This window comes from Dromaius novaehollandiae, chromosome W (genome assembly GCF_036370855.1).
Source record: "Dromaius novaehollandiae isolate bDroNov1 chromosome W, bDroNov1.hap1, whole genome shotgun sequence".
In the NCBI taxonomy this organism is placed as follows: domain Eukaryota; kingdom Metazoa; phylum Chordata; class Aves; order Casuariiformes; family Dromaiidae; genus Dromaius; species Dromaius novaehollandiae.
The window spans coordinates 48,112,467-48,135,474 of record NC_088130.1 but is presented as its reverse complement, the minus strand read 5'-3'; the positions used below and the strand labels follow the sequence as shown (position 1 = coordinate 48,135,474).

The following is a 23,008-nucleotide window of genomic DNA, read 5'->3' as shown; positions in this document are numbered from 1 at the left end:
CAAGTTTGTTTTTGATGTCTGCTTGCAATAGCCCATTGCTATATGTTTTCAAGTTTCCACCTATCCTTTTCAAAACAATAGCAAATTTTCTAAGGTGTATGATGAGATAAAGGTTAGAGGAAGTAGTGCTGCCAGCTCAATGAATGACCCACCTCCCGCTCAAAAGGAGTTCAAAATAGCTTAGCTCTTCACAAGCTACTAAGGCCAAACAAAAGAGGATGTCTAGTTGCACATACACTAAGGTATGGGTGCACTCATTAATGGGTCCCAGGGTCTCCTGGTTATCAGGTGGGGGATGTTTTTGAAACATGCTGTGGCTTCTGTCTGACTTGTATGCTCGTTTCTTTTTGAAGAAACTCAGAAACCCCAAAGGGATTCCTGTCTCTTACAGTGGTCTGGATACGAGGAGGTACATGCCTGGACCCAGGAGCCTGGATGTGGTTTCCGGCCTGCTAGGTTAGATGTAGCTAGAGTGATCTGACTCCAACTGGTCACAGATTCGGACACATTAAGTGTCAAGTATCAAAGGTAACAACCAGTTGATCCCCATGTCATCCTTCTGCACATGCAGTGCCACAGTCCCTCTAGTGATTAGAGACCTTGTATGGGATATCTGTCTCGTCAAAATGATGGGGAAGGCTCAGAGATTGGGAGAAAGCCTCCAATGCTGTAGCTGGTATTTATGTCACTTCATGGGACTCTGCAAAGAAAACCTATCTAAAATGTATCTTCTTTGCCTTCTATTTTTGAGCCACTAGGGCTCACCTGAGTCCTGTTCCCGAATTTCCACTCATATCTATGAATGTTAGAAAAACACTTCTGTTCTCACAAGGTCATTTTTATCTAGGAAGTATGCTGTAAGAAAAACTTGTAATATTGCAAGACTCCCACTATAAGCCTCAAAGCACACTGCAAGTGTTCCTTGGCCCATGGAATACAATGAAAGTGGTGGCTGCATATAGACTGTAATCTTGGCTGTACTAAAACAATTGAATTAAGAGGTTTTAACTACCATGTAGTAAAAAGGAAGATCATTGCACACACAAAGTACTTAGGTGTGTATGTTTAACAGCAAACAAAAAAAAGTCACTGTACTTATAGAGGGTCACTGATACAAATGGATCTTTCTACCATAACTTCTTCGAAGTTAAATCCAGATTCCTCTACTAATGTGTACTCCATCAAAGCTTTACAGAAAACTTTAACACAGGAGTCTTAAGCAATCTCCACAATGGTGAAAATCAAGAGCATTAAAATCTGGTGATGGTAATGTAGTGCTTTTTGTCTATTCAGTTTTGAATGCCTTATTTTTAATGTGAACTATATAGGTTTTCATGTTCAAAATACTGTATAACCATTGAATAATGAAGCCTCATAACTTGCATGTCCACACAAGACAGAGAAGTAATTACTGTTATCTCCTTTTTGTAGGTGGTGAATTTGAACTGGGGATAGCATTTCTCACAGAGCTGGAAATAGCAGAAATGAGGTTTCTATGGCTTCCAGTCTTGTTGTGTAACCATTCTGCCTCTAAGAGAAAGCAATATAATTAGAATACCAAAGACTCTTAATCTCACATGAGGTAAGTCACAATGTAAAGTTACTTGTGTCAAGAACTCTGATTTCTGTAAATATATCTGAAGGTTCCTAATGCAGGTTCCTAGCCTACAGCTTCAGGGGTTATTTTTCAGTGCGTTGTGAGAAAACAACTATAATGCCCCTATAACAATTATGTTTGTGGCAGCCAACACAGGTGAAAAGCAGGAAGCACCTTAGTTGGGTCTGCTCTGCACTTCTGTTCGTAGAAGGCCATGCTGGGAGGTGGATCCAGCCTAGGTCATCAAATACAAGATGCAAGATGGATCAGCATCAGAGGCATTTTCAGTTGACACCTATTGGGGAAGCCATAACATGTGGAAACCATCTAAAAGCTTCCCCAGAAAGCCACAGTTTAGTGGCTACCTAGTTTGTTGTTAGCAAGAAAACTCACAGTGCTATGACAGTGAGGGTTTGTCGGGTGATTACAGCTGTAATCAACCCTAAGCAGCGGGCTTTACTGCAGCCCTAGGATCTTAGCATCTGTTCAGGCTGCCCCATTTCCAAGCCCTGCTTCTGCTTCTCTGATGTCTTCTCTCCGTTCCCCACCCCCTTCCTCAGAGTGCTCAAATAGTCGGATGTGTGCCCAGGCCCCCCCCCTTCCTCACAGTCATCCTCTTCCCTGTCAGACATCTGATTCTCTTCTGAGTTTCTGACAATAAGGAGTAATTCCACTGAAGTTAGTAGAGTTAAATTAATGAAAAAATCTAGGTGTAAGTGAAAAGAATAAACCTCTTCAAAGCTGTCAGTGGACATTCATCAATACAGTCCATTTGTTTGGTGCTGCTTCACTGATGCAAGCACTCGTAGACCCAGTTTAACTAGCAACTTAGCTAGGTTTATAGCTTATCTGTGCTGTGAAATAACCCAAAGAACACCGATGTTTTTGTGTACCTCCTCTATTAATTATTTGGGATTAATTGGTACCAGATCTGACATAATCTGTCTTTTATTTTACACTCAGATAAAAGTGTAGGAATTAAACCTATTACAAGTTTTAAAACCAGTGCCACTGCCTCGACTGTACTATTCCTATGGAGAGAGAGCTTGTATTTCATTCCTGACACTTTCCTCCTCTTTTAAATGCTCCAAATTGATCTAGAAAACTCCCCAAATAACGATACATTCATTATGAAATCATGTATCAGGCATTTAGAACACTTCAGCAGATAGGAAATTGACCCAAAAGGATGTCTAATAAACCATGAATAAAAATCAGCCCTGATGATGAAGTACTGTTGTCACTGGTAACGCTATTTTAAACCATGTCAAATCAATAGATTCCATTTTTAGTGGAATATTTTCAAAGTATATTCTGTCCTTTGTCTTTTGGTGCCAGCAGGAAGCCTTACTAGTTATGGATGACAACCCTGAAAACTTTCCTACAGCTAAAGCTCATTACTACACTAGCTTGATAGACTGAAGGCAGAGCATTGTGCTGTTTAGACACCACCTCTTGTTTATAGTTTATTCTCTGTGAAATATAGTTTAGTAATGACATCCTTTTTATGTAGAATATGTGGACTTAACTGATTAGTTTTAATGATATGCAACTTGTTCCTTAGCTCAGTTAATCTTAAGTTTCATGTAAAACCCAGTGATTTTGTGTATGCTGTCAGTAACTTGTTACTTGAATTCTAGCATTCAGTAGGTTTGGGATGGGACCTTGAAGACCTCACCTGAGAAGGGGAATAACTCCCTACTGATCCATGAACCCTGCTGCCATCCAAGGCAAACCTGCTCAGCTAGAGAGCTCTGTGTGGAAAGTGGAGCTAAAGGAGACATGCAGAAACATCATCCTCACATAAGAAGCCAGGCAGAACTGGAGAAGCCATCTTCATTAAGGATATTAGAGAGGTAACTTCTGTTTGCAGAGAACTTGCCTAATATTTATTAGGAGGTCCCTGGTATAATACTGACTATTCCACTGGAGGATAGACCAACTTCATTTTTGTTATTTTAAATTCTATTATAATTACAGTTTTATAGTCTGGACGTTAAAGGGATGAAACCCAAGTCCAATAAGATACCTAATTGCTTAGAGCATTCGGTCAACTAATTTTCAGCAGTGGAGATTACTGGGGGTGAGGTTTATACTATGAACGCCAAATAAACACAAGACACTATGGGCTCAGATGAACCTACTCACCAGTCATATTCTGATGGTGGCTTGTCTTTTTCTTATTATTTTTGAGAGGTTAAGTGCATTCTGGTGGCTTTGTGAAAAATGGCCTGTGTAGCTGTGTCCTTTGCTAAAAGGCCAGCCAGTTTACTGGGCAACAGCAGCACTAGACCTTGACTATGAAAGAGATTGTGTTATATGATCCAAATATGTTTAGAGAGTTTATCATCAATGCTACTAGAATTGAGGCATATTCTTGCCCTAACGCCCTGCAAATATGAGTAAGGAGAGCCTTGACACACTATAGCAAAGAGTAACAGCAGAATCTGGCAGCTGAGGAAGACAATCATCCATTTGCACAGCCCATAACCAGGGCAGTGTTGAGCCCATCACAATGATGTGGGTGCTAATTCACATGAGTAGCTGTATCTGCTCTCATGGACTCTTAGTGTGAACAAACATTTGCACAAAATAATCTCATCAGCTTTAGAGGAATGGATCCCCAGAAGTCTTCCAGTAGTGCCAGACAGCAAGGCCTTTGAAGACTAGGAGAAGAAGCTTTGGCTTTGCCCAGCCAAAGAATTACCATACCTTGTTGTCCTGGGATGGCATTGGGATCTGCTGTACATAGCTTCTGCAGACTGGCTGGCACATTTTTCCTGAAATTAGTCCTCCTACTTCTTGTGTGTTTGAAGGATCACAGGTTATTATAGATGATTCAGGTCATATTTTGTCACCTTAGCTATCGTGCTTGCAGGCCAGGACATAGAACAGTGGGCCAAAGACGACTGTTTCAACAGAGGCTTGTGAAGTTTTCAGGTCTTTCCAAAAGTCTCTGCAACCAGTGTATACTGCACAAATCAGATTTCTAAAGGGGTATGCTCCTAGCACATGCGTCAGAGGTGATCGTCATGACAGTGTTTCTACCAGCAGGACATAGTACTGTATTTAAATTAAAAGCTTTGCAATGAGAAAAAGAAGTCAGCTATTGCAAAACTGCTCAGTTTACAGTGACTAACATGGTATAATCAGGCAATGAGCATGTAATGTCCTGATACACAGCCACTAAATGGTATGCAATCTGCTATGAGACTTAAGGCAGTACAATTCTTTACGGCCTTTTGAAGTATGCCACAAACTGGGAAAGTCGTATTTAAAGATTTTCCTCTAGGGACATGATCCTTGGAGTTTCTGTGCCTTGAATTCTCTTCACTCAATATCTCTCTCCCTCATGCTGGCTGGAGAAAGTCACTTTCTGCTCATGCCTAGGTAGAAGCAGACATACCTGGATGGAGCGACTGTCTTGGAGAGTGAGGCCAAAAGAGACTATCAATCAGGCAGCATCAGTCCCAAACAAGGAGCCAGAGACATTATAGGCAGAGACTGGGCTTGGGGGTGGATTCACTTGTGCCAGTGTCTGGTTGTTGCAGTGGGAGTAACATACAGTTCAACTTTAACTAAGATTAGCACAGCAGAGAAGGCTATTTTGGGTAAGATCTGTAGGCCCCCCCCCCCACCATTATGACTAGGGAAAAAATGACTAACAGCACAGGGGGGGCTGCACTCGCCCAGGTACAATCTGTTTTTTTCGTAAACTTTGATGAACGGGCTTGACAGTTCTCAGTAGAAGCGTGTTGCTGTTTGAATAATATGCTAACCCTTTAGTAGAGGCAGGGCTTTCCTTTCAGGTGTGTGCTGTAGGATAAGAAAAATCTGGGCCATCTGATCTAATATCTTGACTGTAAGGGCTTCAGGGCTGAAGTATCCTGTTTCAAGTTCGGCTGCAGGGCACAGGGACATGAAATGTCTGCTAGCAATTAGTATGGCAAATTAGTATAGCAAATAGTAGAACTGGAAGAATTGATATGGTTCAACAAGCTCCATATCCTGTGACTGGAAGTAATGATGGAATAGATATTTCGATCTGAACAAACACTACACATTTCCCTGAGCACCACAGACTATGGAGCTTCCCTAGGCTCCATAACGTCCTAAAGGGCTGGAGTGAAACACCAGAGTTACAAAAGCCAGAGTTACAGTCATGTATCACAGGAGGCAGGTCTTGTCTTTGGTGCAAAAAATAATGAAACACTCCTGAGGATCATCTCTGCCAGAGAGCAGAAGGCAAAGGAGAAAACTGCTGTGGTCATAGAAGTGCCAACATGCCTTTAGGCAAAAGGTCTTTCCTACCCCACATCTGGGGTCAAGTGCAACCATAGTGCATGAGGAAAACACACTAACTTTGCCAATAGTCAGGGGCTGGCAGCCGATAAATCTTCTCGCTCAGAATCCTGGGGATAGAAATATACTTCCTTGACTCAGCACATAGCTGGGGAAATCTCCCAATTCACACAGTCTGACTGCTATGGATAAATACAGTGCTTGCAGCAGTGTGATGACTGGACTGAGACACCAAAATTCCAGGCTTAATTTCTCAAGCCTAGCTTTTCACATTTTATAGCTAGAGCCTAGTTCTCTTCTTAAACCAGTTTTCTGTGAATGGGATTTTAGTGGAGTCACAGATTTTAGTGAAGTGTCTCCTAGTTAGCCTTAGCTAGTGTGAGTGGGAGAGTACGCCCATCTGCAAGCTACACATGCACATGCAAGGAAATTCCACGTAGAGGCCAGAAAGGTTCCCAGTTAAGTAGGCCCTGCTTTGGCTTCAAAGGGTTGCAGAGCCCAGTGAGGAGAGGTATAACAGATGAAAGTATTGTGTAGAGAGGTTACTGGGCAACGTAAGCTGTCTGTGAGTTAGTTTTCAGAGAAGGTCTAAGAAGAAAAAAGGCTTGTTTAAAATCTAAAAAGGTTTGAACTCTGGTAGTTGTGGTGGGGCTGCTGCTTCAGTTTAAAATAGTGTTTCATTTTATGTTCAGCTGGTTCCGTCCTTGCTGTTTTGTGCTTAAATGAAATCTGTTCTCCATCTGAAATGAAGAACCTCTCCATTTTGCCTAGACTCCGTAAAATGGTTGCCACTAGGAAGTGCTCCATCTCCAGCATATGGCAAATGTTTTGGTCCACACCTGGACACTTTTGTGGCTAGTCTGTCAAATGCTCTTCATCTAGTGTGATCTCTGTCTTTGTAATACAGCTACATTATCTAGTATAGTATAATTATTCTATCTATAATACAGTTGAATGTGTTGTTGTAGCTTACTTAATAGGGAATTGAACACCACCTAGCTTTCAGTCTATATATCTGCACCGCACACTGTATTCATACTGCCTTCTGCCACTAGTATTTAATCAGTTCATACAGTGTAATACTGCTGAAAGCTAGTGACTAGACTTGATGACCCAGGAGTTGTGTTCTGTTAGAGAGGTGTCTTACACAAAGAATTGCTGGCATGGGAGGACTTTTCACAGGAAATGGTATCTAATTAGTACTCATCTTGTTCCCAATGGAATGAAAAAAGGTGACATGGAGGAGGATGAATGTATTATATTTTGTTTCATTTTGTCTTGGGAGTGGGGCTTTTAGTGATAAAGAACTGTGCCTGGGCCTAGCATGGATTCCTTACTTTTGCATCACTCATATTAGCATCATCTGACCTTTTAAACCAGTCAAACTCTGGAGCAGCTCAAGTGATTGCAGCAGAAACCATTGGAATGATGCTGGTGGCAAGAGAATTCAAAACAGCTTTGGGAGTTCACAGTGGATAGGAAAAAGAAAACAGCCAAGCCACAACACAGACTTTTGAACAGGACCCATTACAGCGGAGCCTGTGAATACCAGCCTTGAGGTCTTTAAGACCTTTATTAAAATGTAACAAAAAGGAATTAGTATGATCTTGATACACAGTCCTAGGAGAGTCTTTTAGAAATGCCAGTTCTGACCAGGACTAGCAAGGAAACAGTTAACCCTTAGTATGCATGGTGGTTGATTAAAATGTCAAACAGTGCATCCAGAACCCTCTCATGTCTCATTTAAATGATTCAAAAACACAGACCTCTACTTCAGTAAAAGTGCAATTTACTGTCTCTCTTATGCTTCCTAATCATGTAATGTTCATTACAGCTACAATCTCTAGTACATATAAACAATGAATCTTGACTTAACCATAGCATAGAGCTTGTAGGCATTTTTATTGAGTGGCTTGCAGCAAAAAAATGGTTCATCCACCAATCTATTCACATGTCCTGAAAATATCCCCTTTTCTCACAAGGCTCCTAAAAATTGTCTACATCTACTTCTTTGGAATGAGAGCAAATCCAATAGTGGCGTTGGTGAGCTGGATTACATCATTTAGGGTGGCATTCAGTTTGAGAATGACGCCTACGTTTATATATAAATGTATTCCGATTATATGTAAGCTGGGTGTAAAAGGTGTAAGCTGGGTATAAAAGGCTGGGTATAAAATTATAGTAAAAGGAGATGTTGGGCTCAATTCAGGTGCCCACACAATTAGGTCTACTGCATTTGAGATGTCCTCAGGTATCGCACCTGGCCTTCAGCCATCACTCTAAAAGAGCAGCTGAGGACCTGTATCACATCTGGCAGCCCTGTGCAATTGTCTCTAATCTACAGGGCACCTCAGATGACACTAGATGCCTGTGTGGAGGCAGCTGAATGGATCTGTAGGCATCTACTTCAGGGTAAGCTGACGAATTCTCTAAACTCCATTTTATTGTTTTGGTTTCCAGTTGCTTGCATTTCCTTTATCCATATGGAAGCCAAAACACCTAACTCATGTGCAGACACTCCCGTGCAGATGGTTGTCTTAACCTGGAGAGTGGGTTTCATTGGATGTAATTTTTTTTTAGGCTCCATACTGCCTTGCCTCTGACTGTCTTTCTAGAAGGTGCAAGTGTCCCATAGTTCTGTCGTATCTGTAAGACCCGTGAGGAAGTCTTGGATGCCCTTGGGTAATTCTAATGTTCTAGGCACCTGCATTTGGGCAACCAAATCTGTTTTTTAATCAGAATTGCTTTACACTAGAGTGCACGTGTGGTTAATAGAAATAAAGATTAGAGAATGCTAATTTAGCATATCCCCAGTAAAATCAGCATTCTGTAGGCTTTTCCTCCAGCTGTCTTTTTCCTTATCTTTATTGACCCCTTATTCTAGCCCTAAGACCTCTTGACGTTTGCATAGACTTAAAGCTGGACAAATAGTGAAGGAGAGTTCTTCCCAGACAACTGAAGGCTTCTTGGTTATGTTTCCAGCCTTTTGGTATGGAAAATGTTGGCCTGAATACCCCTGCTCTTACATTTACAGATATGGCTTCATGCTCCAGTATAACTATTGCTAGTTCATTGCCTTCAAGCAAAGTTACATCCGGCACTGTGTTTCTCTGCATTAAGGAAGCGAAAGTGCAGGGCAGAGACACTAGTGGCTTTGCTGAAGGGAAATTTACCAAGACTTTTGTGTAATATAACTTATATTAGGAGAATAATTGTAATAAAGAAGCCAAAAATAACACTGAATACACACATGCTTTTGCTGTCTCCTGTGTATTCCTTTGTTCCTCAATAGTAGTTTTCAGTCTACGTGACAGACCGAGGTCATGAAAGACGCAACGTATCTCCCATGTACTGAATACAGCCTACACAGCGATTTGTCCTTGGAGCCTTAGGGGCGGCCTTCGAGGACACAAGCAAGTTACTGTGAGGTGACAAGCTACTTTCCATCAGTTCCTCTACAAGAGCTTCGCCATTAGTTAACCAACTAATTCAAGAGAAAGGGGGCTGAGTCACCCTGCATTTATCATGGGATGCCATAGGAAACGTGTGCAGTGGGCAGTCACTACACCAGTGCTGCAGCGTGGTAACATTTCAGGGGTGAGATTGGTGTTTTGGTTCAAGCTGCTGCAGTCTTGAGACTGTAATGGCTGTGCTGCATTTCATCCCTGGTATTCAGCAGTCAAAACCAGGGCCATTAACTCTTAATGAGCAAAGGGACAAACAAGTCCAGGAATCATGTTTCACACTCAATCTCCAATTAGTTAAAAAAGCAAGAATGTTTTTAAATGAGAAGCATATGGTATGTCTACTTCAATTTCATTAAAACTGGATATAAGCACTGGTGGGTGAAATTTCCCAAAACCCATTTACTTTTCAGCACTAAAAAAAAAAAAAAAGAATACAAGTGAAGTAGACTTGGCAAACACTGTGTAGGTGGTCTTTTGTGAGTCCCCAGTGCAAATTGGTATATTTTGCACTTGTATCATGTGTGAAACCTCCACTGCAGGAATTCGACAACTGCAATGAAAATGAAAATGCCACCAATGCTGTGGAACAGAAAATATCACATTTGCACAAACATTTTACCTGTAAAGTGAAAATTTCTGGAAGAATAGAGGTGTAAATAGCATTCCCTAAGCAGTGTTTACCTGAAACTAAAATATATCATGGTACTCAGGCACATAGATCTATAGCATTGCTGACTTACAACATTCAAAATTGATTTGCTATGAAAAAATCTATGAGTCTTGAAAAATTTGATGGAGAAGGAATGACAGTCATTGGGAAGCTGAAGCAAAGGGCAGGCCACAGGAAGCACCTGGGTAGGTGGTGGTAGTCAGAGCTCTGGACTGCAAGTGAGCGTAGGAAGGTGGCACAGCAATCTCTGGGTGCTGAGGAAGAGCAGACTCAGTTTCCTTAGGGGCAGGACACTGCCAAAGTCTTCACACGAGGCTCAACAGCCAAAGGCTGGGAATCTCTGACCTAGAAAGCAGTGAACAACAATCAGTGAACAACAGCTAGAAGGGCCAAATGTGTATGACGTGTGTATGACAAAGTTGAGTTCAGTTCATTGAGTCTTTCAATATTACAGCAGTTAGCCAAGCACCTAAAAGTGCTTTTTTCCTAGCATTGGCAGGCTTTGTTCATCTTGTGAGAAGCAGTTCCTCTGTATATTTGTACTACATACTTTTCTAAATGCCTGCTTAGGAGACTTTTATTTCAGTAGCACTAAAATGAATACAGTGAATAAGAAATAAATTGAAAATAAATCACAGGTCTTCAAGGTTTTGAGAATTTAAAAAGGCACTTCTGGATACATTTCAAATTAAACCAGAGAGAAAGTAGCTCTTTTATATGTAAACCAATGCCTGAAGCCTGAAAAAAAATCTTATCTATTACTTTCCTTGAAAAAGTGGAAAGGCAAAACTTCTCACACATGTCTATTTGGCATGTGTTTCTTTCTGACTGAGAGCAAAAGGAAGACCATCTGCCAACGCATGTCAGCCAGGAACTAGCTCCATCAGCAAACAAAATGACACCGGGGGTTACCTTCCACCCTACCTGCTGTTCAAAAGGATGCTGTCCCCAGATGGGAACTCTGGAGCTAAGCCTCTGGGGAACATATGTGAAAAGTACAAGTAAAACATAAAAGTGTTCTTTGAGGCAGAATAATAAGGCCTGTCAAGAGCAAATGAATTTACTTGGGTGGGGGGAGGGGGCAGCAAAACATAGGCTAGCTCAGCAAAACTTTTAAACCCTGAAGAGTGAGCTATTCCTGTGTAGAAAGCCACAGACATTGCAGCGATTCCTAAAGGTGAGCTCTGTCCACCTAAGCAAAGCCATCTGTGGATGTTTGAGAACTAAATCTTGCTTTCAGATTGCTTGAGATTCATTTCTTCTTAGCTCCTCATTAGCTCAGTGGATGTCTTGGCTAATAGTCCTCCCAGACTAGCTGTTGGAGTCCTTTCCTGCTCTAGAAGCACTAGCAATCAGCCTCTCTACCTCATTGCCCCACTCTTACATTTTTGCACAAGTCTAGATGCCCTTCTGCTTAAATACGCAAAAGTCTGGGACCTTGCTGTGGCTATTCACAGTTACGCTGCTTCCTCTGGGGCCTTTCCATGTCATGGATTACAAGATTAAGATTACAAAATGTATGCAGGCTACCTCTCTCCAGTAAAACACAGATTCAAATTCTCTTCTCCCTCAGAAAATCTCCTCTATGATGTGCAAAGTGGTAACTCCTTCTGTGAAGAGATTTCCAATGGGTGCATGATAAAATCTCCACAAGTGTCATGTACTATTCCTATTTATGTTTGTAGGGAAACACAAAGATTTGAGTGCAATAGTGTATTTCATTGAAATTGCTCCCTAGGCCAGAAGATATGTTCTGTGTCAGTAGGAGAGTATGTATGTGCTGCATTCTCTCTTCTTATGTGAAGCAATGAAAAGCTTTGTAGAGAGGAAATAAATAAAAATAAAATGGATTACATGAGTATTTTCTGGTAAAATGTTCCTCATATATTAGAAATCTATTTCCATAGGTACAAATCTCTGCTCTAAATCAGCAGATGTGACTTACCATAGGGGAGGTTGTCCAAATACAGAGTATTTGTTTCCTTTTAAAGCTAATCCACTCCAGTGTTTTTTTATAGCCTTGGGCACTTTCAATCTTCTCTTGACATTACTGTCTCCCCTAAGCATGTGGATTAGTCCCAGATAGACAAAATCAAAGTGCTTCCTTCCCTAGAAACTCACTAAACCTTCAAACTTGCAAAACTGCTTTATTTAGAGTCCCTATCTTCCCTTTCTCTTATTCACCAGAATGTAGCATTTGGGGCTTTTTTTTTTTTTTTAAAGCTGAGGGTGATGGCATGACAAGCCCATTTTAATTCTGTCATATTCATTTGCTTTAATGTGACTCCAATAAAGGAAGCCAATGACATCTCAAAACATGAATAGGTCATAACTACCACATTTTTTTCAACTTAGATTAGTGGTAATGCTTTAACATAATGTTCCTCAGCTTTCATGGCCTTCCGTAAACTCAAATAATCTTGCCCCAGATTTAGCTGTCTTTTCCAGTGTTTCCAGCTATGAGCTTATTAAAATATTACATGATCTTTCTGCACTGCATCTGTATTATATAAGAATGGTCTACATCCAGACTGTGTACCTGCGTAAGTGTGTTGTTTGGGGTATTGTTTCTTTTAACTGATCGTTACATCAGTAGAAGCCTTGCTATGAATGTAGCTTATGTTAAAACAGACAAAGCTCATCTCATTTCCTATATGGGGCTCTCTTGCTTTAAGCAAAATATTATGGTTGAAGTGATGACAATTTTGAAAAGAAGGGTGCCTTTTAACTGCAGATGTCAAAGCAATTTAAAGTGTAAGTGTATACACACTGTAAGTGTATATTATCTTCATTTAAAATAGAAAATAGAGGAACAGATAGTGACTGAGCGACAATGTCCATATTGCTTCTAGAACCCAGGTCTTCTAAATCATGACTGATAATCATGAACTGCAGTGTCTAGTAATATGCAAAGCAAATTCCACGATACTCTGGGTGAAACACAAATGAATGCCTCTGAGAGTTTCTGCAGAAAAGCAGAACCAGGTTTCTGAATAGAGCAGACTGAAAAGGATATTTGCAAAATGATTTCAGAAGCACATGAAGTAGAGGTAAGCACACATTTACCACCACAAAGTGAAAATAAAAGCATTAAAGGAGTAATGTTGGTGAATACTGAAGGGTGAGAACATGGCAGACATTTATTCTACCCATCAGTTTGTGTCAGACACCAGAAAACAAGCAAGTGATAAGACAAAAATCTCCATGAGGGTCATTGAGGAAGTCCTCAGAATTTGTGTTGTTGCATCTCCTTTTGACTCTGTAGTAGCGTTGCACGTTGTGGGAGCAAAAGACAAGGGAAGGTAACAGTATTGCAGCTAGAGAAATAAAGCTGTAGAAGGGAGTGTTTTAGTGTTTCACAGGCTTACCTAGGAGGCAAGCATTGTACTGGCATTGTACTGAAACCTGACCTTCAGTGCCACTGGAAGACTGCGTGTGGATTAAGCTCATAGAGTGTTTCACAAGCAGCTGATACTCTGAAGGCAAAAAGAGAATTAACCCTACATTTTTGTGTGTTCCCGGCCATATTTCTACAAAGCTCTCCTCCTGTCACCTGCAGTCCCTTTGCCTATCTGCATGATTCTGTTTGTCATGAGGAATGACTCTCCTGGATATCAGAAACTGGCCATTCCCTTCATGTGGCATGTACTATGGCCAGTCAGCTTTGAAATGCCAGCTATATCCACAAGATTTATGAGGATGTTACAAGGTGGAGTTGCAGTGAATGGGAGAAGCTTAAGGAATTCTGTTGCTGATCCTACGTGCCGGTAAGACTCTGGCAGTGTCCTTATTCTCCTGCTTCTGCATCTGAGCTCATAGATTGTGGTGGTTTCAGCCCTTTGCTTTTGCAGCTCTGTGAGTAGTGCTACCTGAGAACTGCTGAGCAGTGATGCAGAGAGGTAGCCATGGGAATCGCTGTTGTGGTATAATGACTCTGACTGGCTGACATTGATAGCATGGCTAGAGGAAGGAAAATGGGAATGACACTAAGCTGCCTTCCTATGTCTGTCATGTGTCAGAGAGAGATTAGATTTTGAAGGTGGTGTCAGTGTTGACCAGGTAGGATTGTGATGGTTTTAGGTCAAACTGAACAATGCAATGGCTTCCATTTATCCTAAATAGATCCATACTATATAAGTTTTTCACAATCTGGTTAGAGAGAATTCCATTTTAATAATTAGTTTTAGAACAAATATGGACAAAAAGAAGAGGAAAACCATGGAGAGAAATGTTAGAAACAATAAATGTGGTCTCTGTTTTTTTCAGAATCTTTTATTCTCTATTCTTTGCTTTTCTAGAAAGGCATCCCCATTGCTGTTAATGAACTGTAAAGCTGATTGCATATTTTCTTTGCAACAATGCCAAGTGATTATAAATACTTGTGAGTGTTCCAATTTATGAAAGTTCCAACCAAAACAAGCTCTTTTTCTAGTGTAGTCTGTTGTAAATAGCACAACAGTCTCTATTGTAGAAGCTGATTACCAATAGAAATAACTGAATTAGAAACAGAAAACAAATAATAGTTTGTGATTTAGATAGGGGTCCATGAAGAAAACCGTAACAGTAGTACAACTGCTTCAACACTACTGCTGGAAGTCTGAGAAATAAGATGGGGAACCTGGAATGTCTGGCCTTAAGTGAAGATATCGGCATAGCAGGCACCTCAGAAACTTGGAGGAAGGAAGATCAGTGGGACACAATAACACCGCAGTACAAAAGTTACAGAAAGATTATATGTAAGTTATGCCAGTAACAGACCAAAACAGTATCTTACAAACTTTAGCATTGAAACAAATTGGAAAACTGACCACATTACCAAGTAACACAGCTTTTGTGTAAATTAAAATCACAGGCCAAAATAGGAAGACTATAGCATTGAGTCTGTGTTACTGCCTGCTAGACAGGATGGCAATGTTGCCCATGATGCACTAAGGGAGGTCAGAGAGGCTGTGAGAACAGGCAGTAAAACTGTATTAGGAGACTTCAGCTGTCCCGTCCACACTGGCCAAACCTCACCTCAGGATGTGAAACAGAGAGACCACTCCGGGACGCCAGGAGTGACTGCATTGTGGAACAGGTATTTAACAAACCTGCAAGAGGAGATGCAGCACTTCTCCTGCAGCTGAGAAACACACAGGAGCTGGTTCACAATCTTTTAGTTGAAGCAACACTTTGTAACAGCAACCATAATGTACTTCTATTTAACAACCTTACAGGAGTGCCAGTGTCACTAAATAAGTAAATGGAGGAGTTCAATGGAAATGAGTAGGATTTTTTTCAGAAAGCTGAAGCTGCATTCAACAAAGAGGTTGGAAAGGATGATAAACTCTGGCAGATCAGGGTAAAAATATAATGGAGGAGGCCAGAAAAGAGTTTGGGGCACAAGCAACTAAGGGAATCCAAGCTTATACTAAAACCTTCAAGGTTATTAAAATGTCTGGCAGAAGAAGCACATCAGAAAGTCCATAAAGAGCTCCATGACCAGAGCACCTAAGGAGCACCCAGCAAGTGCCAGGCCTCTGCAGAGAGGCTGAGTGGATTTTCTGCAGTGTTCATGGTGGAAGAAACTGGAAGATTCCCACACTGAAACCTTTTTCTAGAGAGGGGCAACAGAGTTTTTCTGAAATTGAAGCAACTAGCAAAGAGGTTATGGTATAAACAGGCAAAATGGATGTTAACACTTGCCTGTTTCTACCACAACCTTTCCCATAGTTGCTTCACTTTCAACCTATGTGACATGGAAAAGGCAGTGAGTAGTAAGGTGACAAAGCCTTCTGATGGTAAAGCTAGAGGAAGACTGTGAAAAATCACAGGGGGACTTTATAGAACAGACTGATAAAATGGTAAATTAAATTCCATGTAGATAAATGAAAGTGATTCACAGAGTGCGAAGTATTCATAGCTTCATATATAAATGATGTATTGTGAGATATCCTTATGTTTCAGGAATGAAGGCTTGGGGTTGTGATAGACAGCTTCAGGAAAATATTGGCTCAGTAGTGAGCAGCAGTCAAAGAAGAAATAAAATGTTAGGAATTATTAGGAAAAAGCCTAAGAAACAAAACAGAAATCACCATGCTGCTGTACAGACTTGAGGTTCATCCCTGCTTCAAATAATGTGGACACATCTGATGCCTTCTAGCAGAGTTCTGCTACGGATGGAAAAATTTAAGAGAAGGGCAATGAGGGCAATCAGAGGTACTGAGCAGTCTCCACACAGAAACCAAGTGGTTAAGCTGGGATTCTCCACCCTGCGATTGAGATTATTTAGGGGGGGATATGACTGAGGTCCACAAAGTTACGAGTGGCAAAAAAAGTATGGATAAACTGCGGGTTAACTCAGCGTAGATAAATGAAAGTGATGCCAAGGTGAAAAACATTCGTAGTCTGTGCCAAGACAAGAAGTAGGGGGGGCCTCAAATTAAGCTAGATTCAAAACAAACACAAAGAGGTGGTGCTTCACAGAATAGGCGGTAGCTTGATGGGACTCCTTGCTGTAGGATGTTGTGGATGCAATGTGTGCCCAAGTGGGGGCTCGGCAAGGGCTTAGAAGAGAGACCTGTTGAGAGTTACTGAATTGACAAACCAAAATAGGGTCAAGAAATTCCTTGTACTGAAAATATTTGAAGGCTGAAAGAACATTAGGTGAAAATATCATTCATGACTGCCTCATGGGCATCCATTTCTGGCAGCTGCTGGAGACAGAAGACTGGACAAAATGGACCCTTGATATGAGCTATGTGACTACAAATTTTAATATCAATAAAAAGTTACAAAAAATTGATTACAGGTCTGAAAAAGAATAGGTGGCTAATCAGAAAGGTTATTCTAGACAGTGGAAGAGGTGGAAGATCATTCTGAAAAAAAGACAGTTTTCCCAGTAATCATAACATATCTTTGGAGGGGTTAAGTGGGGAGCAAACGCAAGTGAAAAAAAAAATTAACAGCTGATTTTACAAAACTTCAGTGTTGTACTTTAATGACAGTCAAGCAAAAGATAGCTTCCTTCCTTGCTTTTTTTAATTTTTTGAAGGATTAAAAATCTTTTGCTGTTATCTTTCACAGTTTCTATTTTTAATGTCTATTTTGCTTAGGGTAGGATTCAAATATGCTAAATCCTACCAGGAACTATTTTTCTACCCAGTTGAGCTTGACCCAGATCAGGAAGTATTACATGACTTGAGAAGAAATCTGCACTCCTATGCACTCAAACTCAGCTTCCAAAGCAAAATACCTCAGCTAAGGCTTCATGCCTGCTTAACAGAAACAAACCTCTGAGCCGTCTAATATTCCTTTACCAATTCTTTGTGCTGTAATCAACTAAAACCTGAAATTTCCTGGAGAATCTGGATGAGTTTTGTCTCTTAGTGATATACGTCACTAAGATTGATTGCTCTAATTGATCTGAGATCACAAGAGTAATGTTTTTTCTAGCCAGCTCAGATTCTAGCAGTACTGATTTTTTTTCAGACAGAGCATGAGGCTGTATGTTGCCCTATATGTTGGGGATGCGGAACATAAAGCTTCTTTCCTTGTAGAGTTTTCAAGTTCATTCTTCATTTCTTGGTTTGTATAAAGTGGAATTTATTGGTCTGGGGAAGAAAGTTCCTGAAATATTTAGGTATTTGCAAAGGGCGAACCAAGCTGTTTCACAGGGAAAATGCCGCTCTGTGGGATAAAGGTGTATCAGTGATGGCCTTGGCTCAATGCAGCGTTCTCTAGGATGTTTAAAAAAATCTCTACATATGTGGCTAGAGTTTGATGTAAATGTAAGGTGGGAAAGCATATTGCATACTTAGATATGAAAAGACAGAAAACACCTGCCTAGTTTAAGCAGTCTCTGCAAAACTTAATAAGGGCAGCAAAACTATGATCTTCTAATCTTTCCCACTCCCTCTTCATCCTCAATATGTTTGGGTAGAACATGATCCTGCTATCCTACAGTTTGTAGCATTTCTGCAATGATTCTTTCAGCTCTCCATGAAGTAATCACTCTTTAACACAGAGACTTGAACAAAAAGGTCCCTTTATCTGAAGTGTTTGTGAGTAGTATGTGTTATGCACATTTTAATGAGCCAAAGATGTTAACAGAAGGGACAGCTTGTAGCCTACACAAAGGAGACTTATTACTCTCAGTTATTTTAATTTGATGAAAATGTAATCATATGATAATGTTATCAGGAAAGGAATGATATCTAACTTTTTAGTGTCACCATACTTACCACAACAAGGCCCTATCTATGACAAACATGATTTTGCTACAGCCGCAGTATAAACAATTCTGAAGTTAAAAAACAAGTCCAGGAGACTTTAATCAAAAGCCACATTGGTTCAGGCTTATGCGGTAACAAAAATGTCAAAACAGGGCTTACCCCACTTGCTAGTGTGTGTGCAAATTCTATTATTTCTATGTGAAAACATCATGGTCTGCTCTCCATATTGAAATGGTTGCATGCAAAGCACAAAGGCAGATTCAGAGGTAAGGCTGAAACCCTCCTTTAGAAACATATCCTTGTGTTGCATGCTAGGCAGAAACTTACTCTTTGTTTATAAGTGTTTGCTACGCTATGCTCCCACCGCAGTCATTTAACCAGAAGTCAATGGGAGTTGTATGCATTCCACATAGCAGAAGACAGAATGATGCTGGCCTTTATATCCCACAGATGGTCACTTGTAGGGCGATAATATTCTACCATATGCCTTAGACATCGTGGGGTGAGTATGCATAAATATAGCTAATGCATTGACATCTTACGCCTGCACAAAACAAAAGGTCATATTGAAAGAATAACTGTGTGTTGATATTACTGTAAAGCGCCTCGCAGTAAAAGGCTAAAGAGTGAAGCAATGTGTTGTGGCATGATTTAAAGAGTGTGACCTGGTGGTGTGACAAACTGTTCCTTTGGCATGTATGCTAGTAGATAGAAAAATTAGCAAAAATGTCATGTGATTATTGTCTCCTGTGTACCAGCAGAGACAACAAGGAGCACAGGACTAGAAGGCATCTCACACACTGAGTCCAGGTCCCTGGAAGCAGCCAGTCCACCTCTCCTATACTGATCCTTGGTAGTATTTTGTCCCAGTCTTCTCATGGGAAGATTTGAGTAGGGCAACACTTTTTTCCTAATTAGAAACATTCTTCTACTGTCAAGTTTATACCTATCCATGGCCAGTTAATTCTCTGTTGTTCTTGTGCCAGCATTTTCTTTCAGCTAAAATAAATGGTTTTTCCTATAAGCCCTTACCACGCTAGTGTATTTACATATTTGCTCTTTGCCTCTGTTTTGCTAAACCAAGTACACCGCAGTCTTTGGGAGTACTTCTAACTGCTTGTAGCTTGCAGGCGGGTGTGCAAATTCTAGCTGTGAATTGGCTCAGGTACAAGAAACAGCAAAGCAAAAGCAACTCAGAACCTAATTCAGACTAATTTGCCTTACTACCTAGCAAGATTACTACCTAGTAATCCTTTCTGAGTTCTCACCCCTATTTCCCCCAGTTTAACTAGTAATTTCTATGTGATTTATATTTGATGCTTACTGAAATCCAGACAGAGATTGCTTTTCTACAGATTTTTTTTTTTTTCATCGAAGATCAATACTGGTACAGTCTACCTTTGATCTCCCCATGTGTATTTTATTTCATTTTGCATAGTCTTATCCATTTTCCTTCCAAATATATTCTAATTCTTTGCATTGTATTGAGATCAGGATTGGGATTGAATGATAGTTATTTGGATCTCTTCCATTCACACTCTCCACCTTCTAAAATATAGATATTTTCTTTGCCATTTTGCAATCATATAATGTTACACTCAGCTCACTAGATTTTTTTAAAATACTTTCTTCCGGGCCTGTGATTCAGGTATCAGGTATTTCAAAATCCAGAGCTCTCAAACACGTTATGTTCTCTAAGTTTTGCTCCCTTCTCAGCTGAGGTAAAATCCAGTGCCATACCTTTGTTTCCATTTACCAAACTCCTTTGTTGTCACAGGGTCGCTGTATTTACTGAAAACTGGGGCAACACACTAAGTTAGTTTTGGGACCATATCTAGATCTTTTTTAACTTGTAACCCACCCTCACTGTGGCTACACTTCCTCCATTGCTCCCCTTTCATTTATGAGGGTAAAAAGACCTGTGTTACTTGTTTCAGTTTGGCAGGTATCACTTTATCATTGCACATCTTGATTTTAAAACGTTGCATAATTTGTTGGCCAGGCCTCTTTTTCTTCCGTGTAGGTCCTGGTTTACTGGTTTATTTATTTTATCTTTCTCGGGATGATTTTTCTTCTAGTCATAGACAAACTCTTCCTACAAGCTCCTTCCAGGGCCCAGAAGCTGAATCCTCCCTCCAGAATCCCAGCTTCAGAGAAACTTCAGCACCAGCTTAAAGGAGAGAGGTTAAAGCTGGTATGACTGGCAGATGTGAACAGACAAGTCAAGGAAGGGAAATACGCTGAAACTGTGAAAACCAGGAAGCTGAAGTATTTGCTGCTTGTAGATGATCATAATGATAGAGTCCCCTTGTCTGGAAAACTGTCTGGTTGCAAAGTGTTGCACTCTGAATATAGATAATAGATACTTTATTACTTCTTATAAAATGAAAAGATCATGTTCTGTTAAATTATCTCTTACACTAATAACCTTTTCAAAAATGTCTAATATTGCTAGTAGAAAATGTTCCCTTCTGTGAGGGATAAACCTTTATTATCAGTACATTTTTCCAGTGCAGCATATCTATCTACGAACAAAATATTATTGCCAATAATCTTTGTGGTTCCCATACCAGCAGAATATCATTGAGTCCAGAGGACAGACTTCTAGTACTGTGAACAACAGATATATTACAAGCATGAAAAGAGATATTTTCTGATACTTTATTCCAGAATTACTTTCGGTCTATTGAATATTTTTCTGATTGCTGTTTCCTTATGCTTATTCAGCTTGACAGCAGTGACATATTTCTCTTAAAGGCTTTCTCACATTTGAGAAAATCTGGTAGTATCTTGTACAATTCTCCTTAACTTTGAGCCATTTCTCTTAGAATTTATTACAATTACTTGACCCCTAAATTGTCAGATGAGTTGGCCCAGAAAAGCTTGTCCAGAAAAGTTCACATAACCATCAGCTGGTCAGATGAGTGACTGTCAGAAAGAAACTTCCTTCTACAGCTTACTAGTATCAGTCAAGCTAAATTTAAAGTGGATTCTGTGAAGTATTCATCTCCCTTAATCATTAATGTGCATAGACAGCTCAGCTCAATTTTATCATGATTGCAAATATCTCCTTAGGAAAAGCCAAAAGCCAGGATAATGGGATAAAAATGGTTACTGCAATTCAAGATTAAGGGTCTGAATGGAAGACTGCACAGGATCTGACTTACAGTGCTTTTCTCTACATGTTCTTGTCAATCTCTCCATGTTCATAAGCATCAGTTTTACTTAATCTAACCTGGGAAATATGAAGAAAATTCCCACTGTGAACTGTTATATAAACAAAACTGGAAGTATGAACATCATTGAAGATTTGATGCTTCAGCCTGAGCGGTTTTCAAAAGACTTTTTTCCCCACTTGGAAAGCAGGTATGTAACTGGATCAGAGGCACAGTGGCAGAAGCAGCAATCAGCATGAAATTAAGCCCCCAAAAATGTGCTTTTGCTGTGTAAGAGGCAGACATCTGTACTTGAACTGAGCATTTAGCATCCAGAAGATGTGCTAAGAATGAGCCTTTAGGATATTGATACACCAGTGTCTAACAAAAGTAATACTCTTAATAACCCTACATGCAATGTAAGACAGATTCTTTCTACAGCTGAGAACTGGCCACAGAGAATTATTTGCTAAGGACAATGTGATAAAAGATTAAGAAAAATGTTCTGGGAAAATCATTATAAATGCTCCACTCATTAAAGAAATAGATAACATCATTGTTTAATAACAGATTTGTGGCCAGCTCAGAGGCATTTGAATACAATAGTGATGGCTTCAGTGAGAGAAATGGATTGCTGGCCAGGGTTTCCTTTGCATAGTATGCATCCTCACAAACAAGTCTTTACATAAATCCGTGGTATAAGCACCACAGCATGAGATAATGGAGGTGGAATTGGAAATAGAAAACCTGTCTAAGAGAAAAAAAGCAGTAGGATTTTCTATAGAGAACCTATTCAAGCTGCGATGTCAGATCATCATTACGGGGCGTTCTGGGCCTGAGGGAGGATTACAGTGGGTAATTCACTGCCTGTCTTCACTGCAGGGGTAGTGAAGTCACTTGACCGGTTAACTCTGGTGGTCTTGGCTCAGGTGCAAGCACCACGAGTCTGGGAGAATGCACAGCACCCGACAACTGATGTGTCCAGGCTCCTTCCAGGAGCGAGGTGAACCTCATGGCTCTGTTAGAGGAACTTGCTCTTGCCTGTCGGTGTAAAGTGAGGGGTTGCAGTGCAGCCCAGAAAGCAGATAAGCCCAAAAAATAAACATCACTTTGGAGCTGGCAAGTCAACAGTCAGTGCCACAATGTGGAAGAGGCAATTACTGCTGTGGTTTGTTGCGGTGGGCAGCGAAGATATAATATGCCTAAAATAATCATGGTCTTGGGTGCCACAAACGATTATGGGGTCTTTACTATCACCTAAACACACCCATTGTTTGGCCCCAAGAGAGTGCCTGTGAAATAGTAAACAGAACCTCATTATAGCCATGCACATCCTCTTAGATTGATTTATTCAGACAGATGGCATAAAGCTATTACACATATTTTTAACACAGGGCAAACAAAAAATATTTTTTATTGTAAGACTGCAGAAAGTGGCCAAGCTTGCATGGTCTCCCTACATAACATCTTCTATTGCTTCCATCAGAGACAGAACACTGGGCTAGACGGAACAATGGTCTTCTGTTCTGCAAAATAGAAGAGCATGGCAAGTAGGCACTCAGGTTTATTAAATATATGCTATAGTAAACCTATCACTGTCTATT

General features: G+C 40.4%; 1 long non-coding RNA gene across 1 annotated transcript in view; it reads left to right on the top strand.

The window, feature by feature from the left end:
* The first annotated feature begins 1,449 nt into the window (after positions 1 to 1,449).
* Positions 1,450 to 23,008, top strand: part of LOC112987017 (uncharacterized) — a 50,906-nt gene continuing 29,347 nt past the window's right edge. The window contains exons 1-2 of the long non-coding RNA XR_003260165.2: positions 1,450 to 1,582; positions 3,238 to 3,453. This is a non-coding gene — a long non-coding RNA (uncharacterized LOC112987017). The remainder of the gene's footprint in view (positions 1,583 to 3,237; positions 3,454 to 23,008) is intronic.